The sequence below is a fragment of the Salvelinus alpinus genome, chromosome 6 (genome assembly GCF_045679555.1).
Source record: "Salvelinus alpinus chromosome 6, SLU_Salpinus.1, whole genome shotgun sequence".
Lineage (NCBI taxonomy): Eukaryota > Metazoa > Chordata > Actinopteri > Salmoniformes > Salmonidae > Salvelinus > Salvelinus alpinus.
In genome coordinates this window covers 37,009,949-37,019,056 of record NC_092091.1, presented here as the reverse complement: position 1 = coordinate 37,019,056, position 9,108 = coordinate 37,009,949, and positions in this window count along the sequence as shown.

Sequence of the window (9,108 nt, the reverse complement as noted above, 5' to 3'; positions counted from 1 at the left end):
CTGGGTGTAATGTTTGACCGGGAGGGAGGAGGGAAAAGCAATTGGACTGGGATTTTAGGGACAGTGAGACAGAGACTGGGCTTTTGGGGGCTATGACAGCTGACTTTTGAGGGTAAGGTTTTAATCATTAACCTTTCTGGACTACCCATCCCGGATCCGGGATCATTCTCATCAGAAACGCTGACTAGCATAGCATAGCATAGCCTAGCGCCACAGGGATATAATATAATATAATTTCATGAAATCACAAGTCCAATACAGCAAATGAAAGATAAACATCTTTTGAATCCAGCCAACATGTCCGATTTTTAAAATGTTTTCCAGCGAAAACACAACATATATTTATGTTAGCTCACCACAATATCCAAAAACACACTGCCATTTTTTCACAGAAAAGATAGCTTTCACAAAACCCACAAATAGAGATAAAATTTATCACTAACCTTTGAACAAATTCATCAGATGACAGTCATATGACATCATGTTATACAATACATTTATGTTTTGTTCGATTATGTGCATATTTATAGCCACAAATCGTGGTTTTACATTGGCGCCATGTTCAGAAATGGCTCCAAAATAGCGAAAGTAATTACAGATAGCAACGTGAAATACAGAAATACTCATCATAAACTTTGATGAAAGATACATGTTTAACATATAATTAAAGATACACTGGTTCTTAATGCAACCGCTGTGTTAGATTTAAAAAATAACTTTAGTAAAAAGCACAGCATGCAATAATCTGAGACAGCGCTCAGCCATTCTCCGCCATGTTGGAGTCAACAGAAATACGAAATTACATCATAAATATTCCCTTACCTTTGATGATCTTTCATCAGAATGCAGTGCCAGGAATCCTAGTTCCACAATAAATGTTTGATTTGTTCCATAAAGTCCATCATTTATGTCCAAATTCCTCCTTTTGGTTCGCGCATTCTAAACTCACGACGCGCGGGCAGGTCCAGGCAAAAGTTCAGACGAAAAGTCATATTACAGTCCGTAGAAACATGTCAAACTAAGTATAGAATCAATCTTTAGGATGTTTTTAACATAAATCTTCAATAATGTTCCAACCGGAGAATTCCTTTTGTCTTCAGAAAAGCAATGGAACAGAGCTCGCTCACGTGAACGAGCATCACAAGCTCAAGGCATTCTGGGAGACCTCTGACTCATTCCCCTCTCATTCAGGCCCACTTCACAGTAGACGCATCAAACAAGGTTCTACAGACTGTTGACATCTAGTGGAAGTCTTAGGAGGTGCAAAATGACCCCATAGACACTACAAACCTCAGATTTCCCACTTCTTGGTTGGATTTTTCTCAGGTTTTCGCCTGCCATATGAGTTATGTTATACTCACAGACATCATTCAAACAGTTTTAGAAACTTCAGAGTGTTTTCCATCCAAATCTACTAATAATATGTATATATTAGCAACTGGGACTGAGTAGCAGGCAGTTTACTCTGGGCATGCTTTTCATCCAAACGTGAAAATGCTGACCCCTATTCATAACATGTTTTTCATGTCTTAAAAATGTCTACTCTTGTTTTCAATCATATGTAAAATGACTTTAAAGATTATCTTTTTTTAAAGTACTTTTGTCTTAGGTTGTTTTCAGCTGAGGCTGAGGGTTCTGAGGATGGGGGTGGCAAAGTACTGTTCGAAGTAACTGGCTTTCCTGTCTGTCTTGTGGATGTTGGTGACCAAGTTGGATAGTCCCTATGCCCTTATGATGTTAAGGATGTCTCGGAGCTCCTTCCCCCCATTCTCAGCTGCTTTGTACAGAGTGCTGCGCTTGAGTCACTCCATCTGGCTCCCCCAGACAAAATCTTACATCATGCGTTCTATCTGGTGGCTCTGTCTGGGGGAGACATCAATGGGGAGAACACTTGCCTTCAGGACCAGGATCTTACCCGTCATTGTGACAGACCGTGCCAGACCGTGCCATCCATTCGCCGATCTTCTGTTGAAGATGGTGAATGGTCTCCTCCCAGCTGTCAGAGCCATCTCCATCCCTCTGGAAGGTGACCCCAAGCAGCTTGATGGTCTCTGTTTAGACAGGGAAAGAGGGCGCCAGTGGCTGCACAGTAATCTTCCACCACTTCTGTTGCTGTGGCGATGGAGTGACTCTCTGTGCCGACAATGCTGACGTTGTCCATGTACGCCGCCATGTACGCCGCCTTTCCCCATGGGCCCCTGGCATCTGGTAGCCAGGGATTCCTGGTGTTGACCTGCTTTTCTGGTGGAAAGGCTCTAGGTAGATGACGTACAGCAGAGGAGCTAAGGGACAGCCTTGGCGTACGTCGGCTCGGATAGGGAATGGGTCTGTGAGGGTTTTGTTTACCAGAACTCTGCTTTTGATGTTCTGGTTGCATGGTTCCATCCAGTGGATGAGATGTTGGGGGAAGTTCATCTTGGTTAGCACCCTCTGCAAAAAGCCATGGATAACCCTGTCAAAAGCCTTCTCCTGGTCTAGGCTGAGAAGTCCCAAAGGTGACCTCTGCTCCTGGGAGTGCAAGATGAGATATCTCACCAGGAGCAGATTGTCATTGATGGACCTACCGGGGATGCTGCAGGTCTGGTCTGGGGGCTATTACTGAGAGGAGGTATTTTGGAACTGTTTGGTGAGGGCCTTGGTCATGATTTTGTAGTGGACGGAGTGGATGTTAAAGGATCCAACCCTTGTTATAAAATTTTCACCTAAAATGACAAACCCAAATCTAACCTATTGGGCGCCAGTTCCGGAGATCCTTGAGGTCCCTATTCTTGGGGATAAGAGAGACCTTACTCTGTCGCATGGACCCACCCAGCCTCTTTTCCCTGTTTACATCTCTGAAGACCTCCACCACATTGTCATGAGAAGTTACCAGAAAGTCTGATAGAACTCTCCTGGGATCCCGTCCGGTCCAGGTGCTATATGTTTGTTCAGGGAGCACACGGCCCGAGTGAGCTCCTTGAGGCTTAGGCGCCAGGATGTCCTCACTGTTGGTCACAGAGTCCCCTTGGTTGTTGGAAAGGGACAGGTTGAGTTTCTGCTTTGACTGTGCCCTGCAAAAGAACAAGCAGGTGCATTTCTCCTCCTCCTCCTCCAGACCCTGGAGCTTTTACTTGTGCTGGGTCTTCTTCTGTTCTTCCGGATAGAGTGTGGAAAGGTGTTCTTTGGTTTCAGCGAGCTCTCTGGCCATCTCCCACACCTCTAGCTGGAGGAGGCTAAGTCATTGGAGGGCCTTATTGTGGTGTTCAAAAATGTCTCTCTTTTCCTTAGCTATCCTCTACCCAATTTCCCTGAAATAGCCCTTGGTCCTGGCCTTGACCATTTTCCACCACTCTATCGGGGAGTCAAATAGCTCTTTCAATGTTCTCCACTCCAGGTAGCGTCTGGAGAAGGAGCACTTGACTGCTTAATCCTGAAGGATAGATGTATTCATCCTCCAAGACCCCCTACCTACTCTCACTAGGCCTTCCCAATCTACGGACACGGTCAGCTTCCCGTGATCTAAGAAGTGCACCGCCTGGCTTGTCAGGGAGCACATTTTCAGACCTGGCGAGAGCAAGAACCTGTCAATCCTGGACTAGGATGCTCCGGAGGAACTCACCCACTTTGGTGTTGGAGGGGAGTTGACAAGGCGTCTGTTAGGGAGAAGTTGTCGATGATTGATTGTAGTTCCTGTGTGCTGCGGTCTCTGTCTTGGAGGGCACAGTTGAAATCTCCCCCCACCAGGACTAGTGTGGTGGTGAGCAGGAGTGAAGGAAGCTGTTTGAAGAGGGATGTTCTCTCGGGCACATTAGTTGGGCCATACACATTGTTGACCCTCAGTGGCAAACCCTGACTCTCAAGGTCTAAGACCAGGATACGCCCACTCTCGACCACCCTGCTAGACTTCAGTTGGAGGTAGGGGTTGGGCTCAAATATAGCAGAGAAATCCCCCAGGGTCCATCTCCTTATATGGAATGCCACAGTCCTGGAGGAGGTAGAGGTTTACCAGGTTATTGGAGAGGTGTCGCAAGACGATTTGTTATCTGTCTGGAAACCAGTTGCTTCTGGTTAAGCTATACAAAAATTGACATTTTTAATCACCTGCATTCAGAATTACTGCCAAAGTTAGCAACCTGGTGGGTAGACTGCCTAAGAAATGTAAACATTTTAGTAATAGGCGCAAAAACTGATTGGATTAGTTTATAAAAAATATATTTTATTTGTCTTTGTGTAGCATAAGATTAGTCAATCAACCAATGTATATACAAACACATAGATATTGAAACAAACAATTCTAAAACACAACCTGCAGTAGTACATGCTGGGAAATATGATAATGATGGGTGTGGTTTTGGTTCAAGTCATGTGTATGAGTACCAGGCCCCTGCATTAGGGTTAACCTTTCTCGCCCCGGGGTTCCGCTAGCTGAACACACAAAACATTCCGCGAAATTCATTATATATATTTTTTTTATATTTAACATCCACACATTAACAAGTCCAATACAGCAAATGAAAGATAAACATCTTGTGAATCCAGCCAACGTCCGATTTTTAAAATGTTTTACAGCGAAAACACAATATATATTTATGTTAGCTCATGTTTTGTTCGAAAATGTGCATATTTATAGGTATAAATCGTAGTTTTACATTGCAGCCACCGTCACAAATAGCACCAAAACAGCCAGAATAATTACTGAGAGCAACGTGAAATACATAAATACTCATCATAAAACATTTATGAAAAATACATGTTGTACACCAAATGAAAGATAAACATCTTGTGAATCCAGCCAATATTTCCGATTTTTTAAGTGTTTTACAGCGAAAAGACAATATATATTTATGTTAGCTCACCACAATAGCCAAACACACAACGCCATTTATTCACCGCTAACATAGCTTTCACAAAACCCACAAATAGAGATACAATTAATCACTAACCTTTGAACAACTTCATCAGATGACAGTCTTATAACATCATGTTATACAATACATTTATGTTTTGTTTAAAAATGTGCATATTTATAGCTACAAATCCTGGTTTTACATTGTGAATACAGCGCCATAATGCACCAAATTGTCCGGAGAAATTTTGGACAGTCACGTAATCTAACCAAAAAACTCATCATAAACTTTACTAAAAAATACATGTTGTACAGCAAATGAAAGATACACTGGTTCTTAATGCAACCGCTGTGTTAGATTTTTAAAAATAACTTTAGTACAAAGTACAGCATGCAATATTCTGAGACAGCACCCAGCAATTCTCCGCCATGTTGGAGCCAACATATTCCACAGAAATACAAAATAACATCATAAATATTCTCTTACCTTTGATGATCTTCCATCAGAATGTAGTGCAAGGAGTCCTAGTTCCACAATAAATCGTTGTTTTGTTTTAGAATGTCCATTTCTTCTGTCGAATTAGCAACTTTGTCTAGCATTGTGGAGGGCACATGTCCATCAACTCTTGGCGCATGGAACGAAAAATTCCAAAAGTCACAATAAACGTCGAATAAACTGGTCAAACAGTTGAAAATCCATCTTTATGATGTTTTTCTCATATGTATCCAATAAATTCCAAGACGGAGCATTTCGTCGTGTATACCTAACGCATTTCAGAAGACAATGTGGGGTTCCCTGGTGCGCGGCTAAATACTGCCAATAGGGCGGACCTGTCACTCCAAAAGCTCTCATTCGGGTCTCACATCAAGCTAGACACCCCATTCAACATTCTACTGCCTTTTGACATCTAGTGGAAGGCGTATGAAGTGCACACAGATCCATAAATAAAAGGTAATTGAATAGGCAAGGCCTTACACAGAGCCCCATTTTCAGAATTTTCACTTCCTGTTTGGAAGTTTGCTGCCAAATGAGTTCTGTTTTACTCACAGATATAATTCAAACAGTTTTAGGAACTTCAGAGTGTTTTCTATCCAATAGTAATAATAATATGCATATCGTATGATCTAGAACAGAGTACGAGGCCGTTTAATTTGGGCACGATTTTTTCCCAAAGTGAAAACAGCGCCCCCTATTCACTTAGAGGTTAAACTAGGCCCTCAAAATATGGCCTTAAGAATTACTGTACATGTGGTATTGTGTTATATTATAAAAACATTTTAAGATTACTTATTTGTTAGGATCATACTTGGTGAAGTACTTGGGACCTAAACAGATGAAAGGGAACAAACAATGTAACTGTCACTAACAAATACAATCATGGGTGGTAACAATTTACATGAAAGGCAAGGCAATCTGGGAAATATTTGAATAAGGCTTTACACTGAACAGTGTGTAGTTAATTTAACACTGTTCCGGTGTCTATATGGATCTACAGAAAACCCTTTCTGTGTTGTTTTTTAACACTGGAGAATTTGCTGTGTGTTAGAAAGATGGAGAGGGCCAGGTGAGGAGGGAGGGTGAGAGAGAGAGAGAAGAGGAGACATTTTCTCCTTTATCGGAAAGAGACAATTAGAATACAATGCGCCTTTTTCCCCTGTAAATGTCACCCTATATCAGCTAGCCTCCGAAATTAATTTCAATATTCTTTACAAATTTTCCAATCACAGAGAAATACTCGGTCGCTCTCTTTCACTCAGGGCTGTTCCATTTGACTGGAGGAAACCGTCATATTTATGCATGCATGACTGTAAATCAATTTGGATAAAAGCTTTTGCTAAATATATATATATTTAATGATTATTATTATCTTCCAACCATTATCCAACCATCTCATCAGCCTTACACAATAGTGGTAAGCGCCTGGGGGATCTTGACATTATTGCTATTTCTTATGCATATACCCTCTCAACCAAAAGATCCAATCAATGTCAATACAGTCAAACAGTTGTACCTCCTTTAAAAATCATGCACTTGCAATTATGTGAGTGTATCTGTTATTAGCATTAGCATATACCTCCCAGCATCTGCCTAAAGGACCTTTAGACTAGAGTGTTCATGATATGTTCTGTTTGTGATTCACAGGGTATAGGTAAGGGGCCTTGCTGTGCGTCAAGATCGTCCTCTGCATGCTCTGATAGGAAAATTAAACAATGAAAAACTGCGTTTGGCTAACTGTCATGATTTATCACTCATCTCAAATTTCACCCTATTCACTATACAGTAGTGCACTACTTCTGACCAGGGCCCAAGGGCTCTGATCAAATTAGTGCACTATATAGGGAATAAGGTGCCATTTGGGAGGCTTCCTTTACCACCAGCCAGCTAACACTACGCTGACACTCTCCTCTCTCCTCATTCTCCAACCTGCAGCCTCCAATCTATTCATGGAACCATTGTCTTCCCTAATAAGGCCCCAGAAATACTATTACAAGTGACGGAAATATCAAAGAGTGGCAGAAATCATCTGCTCGCTATCTCACCGTAATTACACTTTTAGAAAAAAAGGTGCTAAGTAGAACCATACAGGGTTTTTCAGTTTTCCCTGATAGGTGCTGGGTAGAACCCTTTGCAGAGGGTTCTATCTAGAAGGGTTCTATGTATGGATCTTCAAAGAACCCCCTGTATATGGTTCTATCTAGAACACTCTATTAAGGGTTCTTCCTGGAACCCTCTATGACAGTTCTGCGAGCCTTATTAGCCTTTAATAAAGGTCATAAACAGTGAAAATCATGGTTATCATGCAATTAAATGATACTTGAAGGAAACCAGATCAAAGTATGATGACCAAAGTATGAAAATTAACTGTTGCTTCTACAGGGATGCAATTTATCATAAAGTTACTGGTCCCCTCCCCCATTTCAAACACTTGGATCCATTATTAAGTGGACAAGGTGACATCACCTTAACTCTAATTTTAATGCACCAATGGTTACATGATATACTCTTACCAAATTTAAATAAGTACCTACCACCTTGTAACCAACATCGGATAAGGCGTGTTTGCAGAAGGGTGTGGTATATATAGCTAGCTAGGTACTCTACTGGTGCCAAAACTTGAATGTTGGCTGTCTGCAAATATAAAAGTTTACCCTATAAAAATACATATATTTCCCATTTCAACTGTGTCTGGTGTGAGCTAGTTACTGCATCTCTAAATGCAGCACACTGTAAATTATGGCACATTGTGGAGAAATATTGTGGGAAAAGAGAGAATTGCAGATTCATTAACATATTTTAAGGCGTGCTTTGTAAGTGGTTAGATTTGTTGCACCCGTTAGTGAGAGTTCTGTACCAATGTAAATGATATGTGGTAGTAGTTAGTCATATTACATGAGTATAGGAAACAGATCAATGTAATAACAGGTCCACAGGGGCAGTCCCATGATTGACCTCCGGGTCTTGGGCTGCGTTGCATGTCTGTGCTCTCCTCAGGTTGTCCTTCCTTTCCTCTGCATATCCAACACCAGTTCCAGTGTGTTTTCTTGCTCCTCAGGTTGTCCTTCCACCCTTCTACAGACCCTGACCCAGCCCCGGTTCGTGATTTCTCCCAGAACCCCAGACCCAGCACCAACCCTAGATTTTCCCAGGTCCCAACACCAGCACCAACCCTGGAAACAGCACCGACCAACCACAACTGCCACCTCCATCCAGTATCTACCAGCCCAGACCCCACCCATTCCCCTCCCACAAGAAAAAGACAAACACTCTGTCAACAACCCCACCAGACCAAGCAAGTAAGGAAGACTCCAAGGAAAATAAACAAATTGTGAAAGACCTGTATCTTGCTTTGCGCCATTGGCACATCAGTTTGTGCTGTACGGGGTGGGCCGAAGCTCTGGCTCACCCTCATGTGTCTGAAGGACGCACTGTGGTCCTTCCGCAACCTGATGGTTGGGAAACGTGTGGGGACCACCCCCCAGCCAGTGGCCATGATAACCACGGAAGCCCTGGGGTGATATAAACAAAAGGGAGCCTCAACCCCAGACGAAGTGTCCCCCACAACGTCTACGCACCCGGCGGCCATGGCCTTACAGTGCTGCGGCGTCTAGGGGAGTGATCTCCTCTGGGCCCCGAAGGATGTGGACAGAGTTGATTCAGAAGAGCAGGAGGAGGAGAGTTTGATAAGGACTCACTCACCCTGCTCCTGCACAAAGGACAGAATACAGCTTTTTTATCAAAGTGACTTTAACGTATACTCTTGTTTTAATCATATGTGCACATT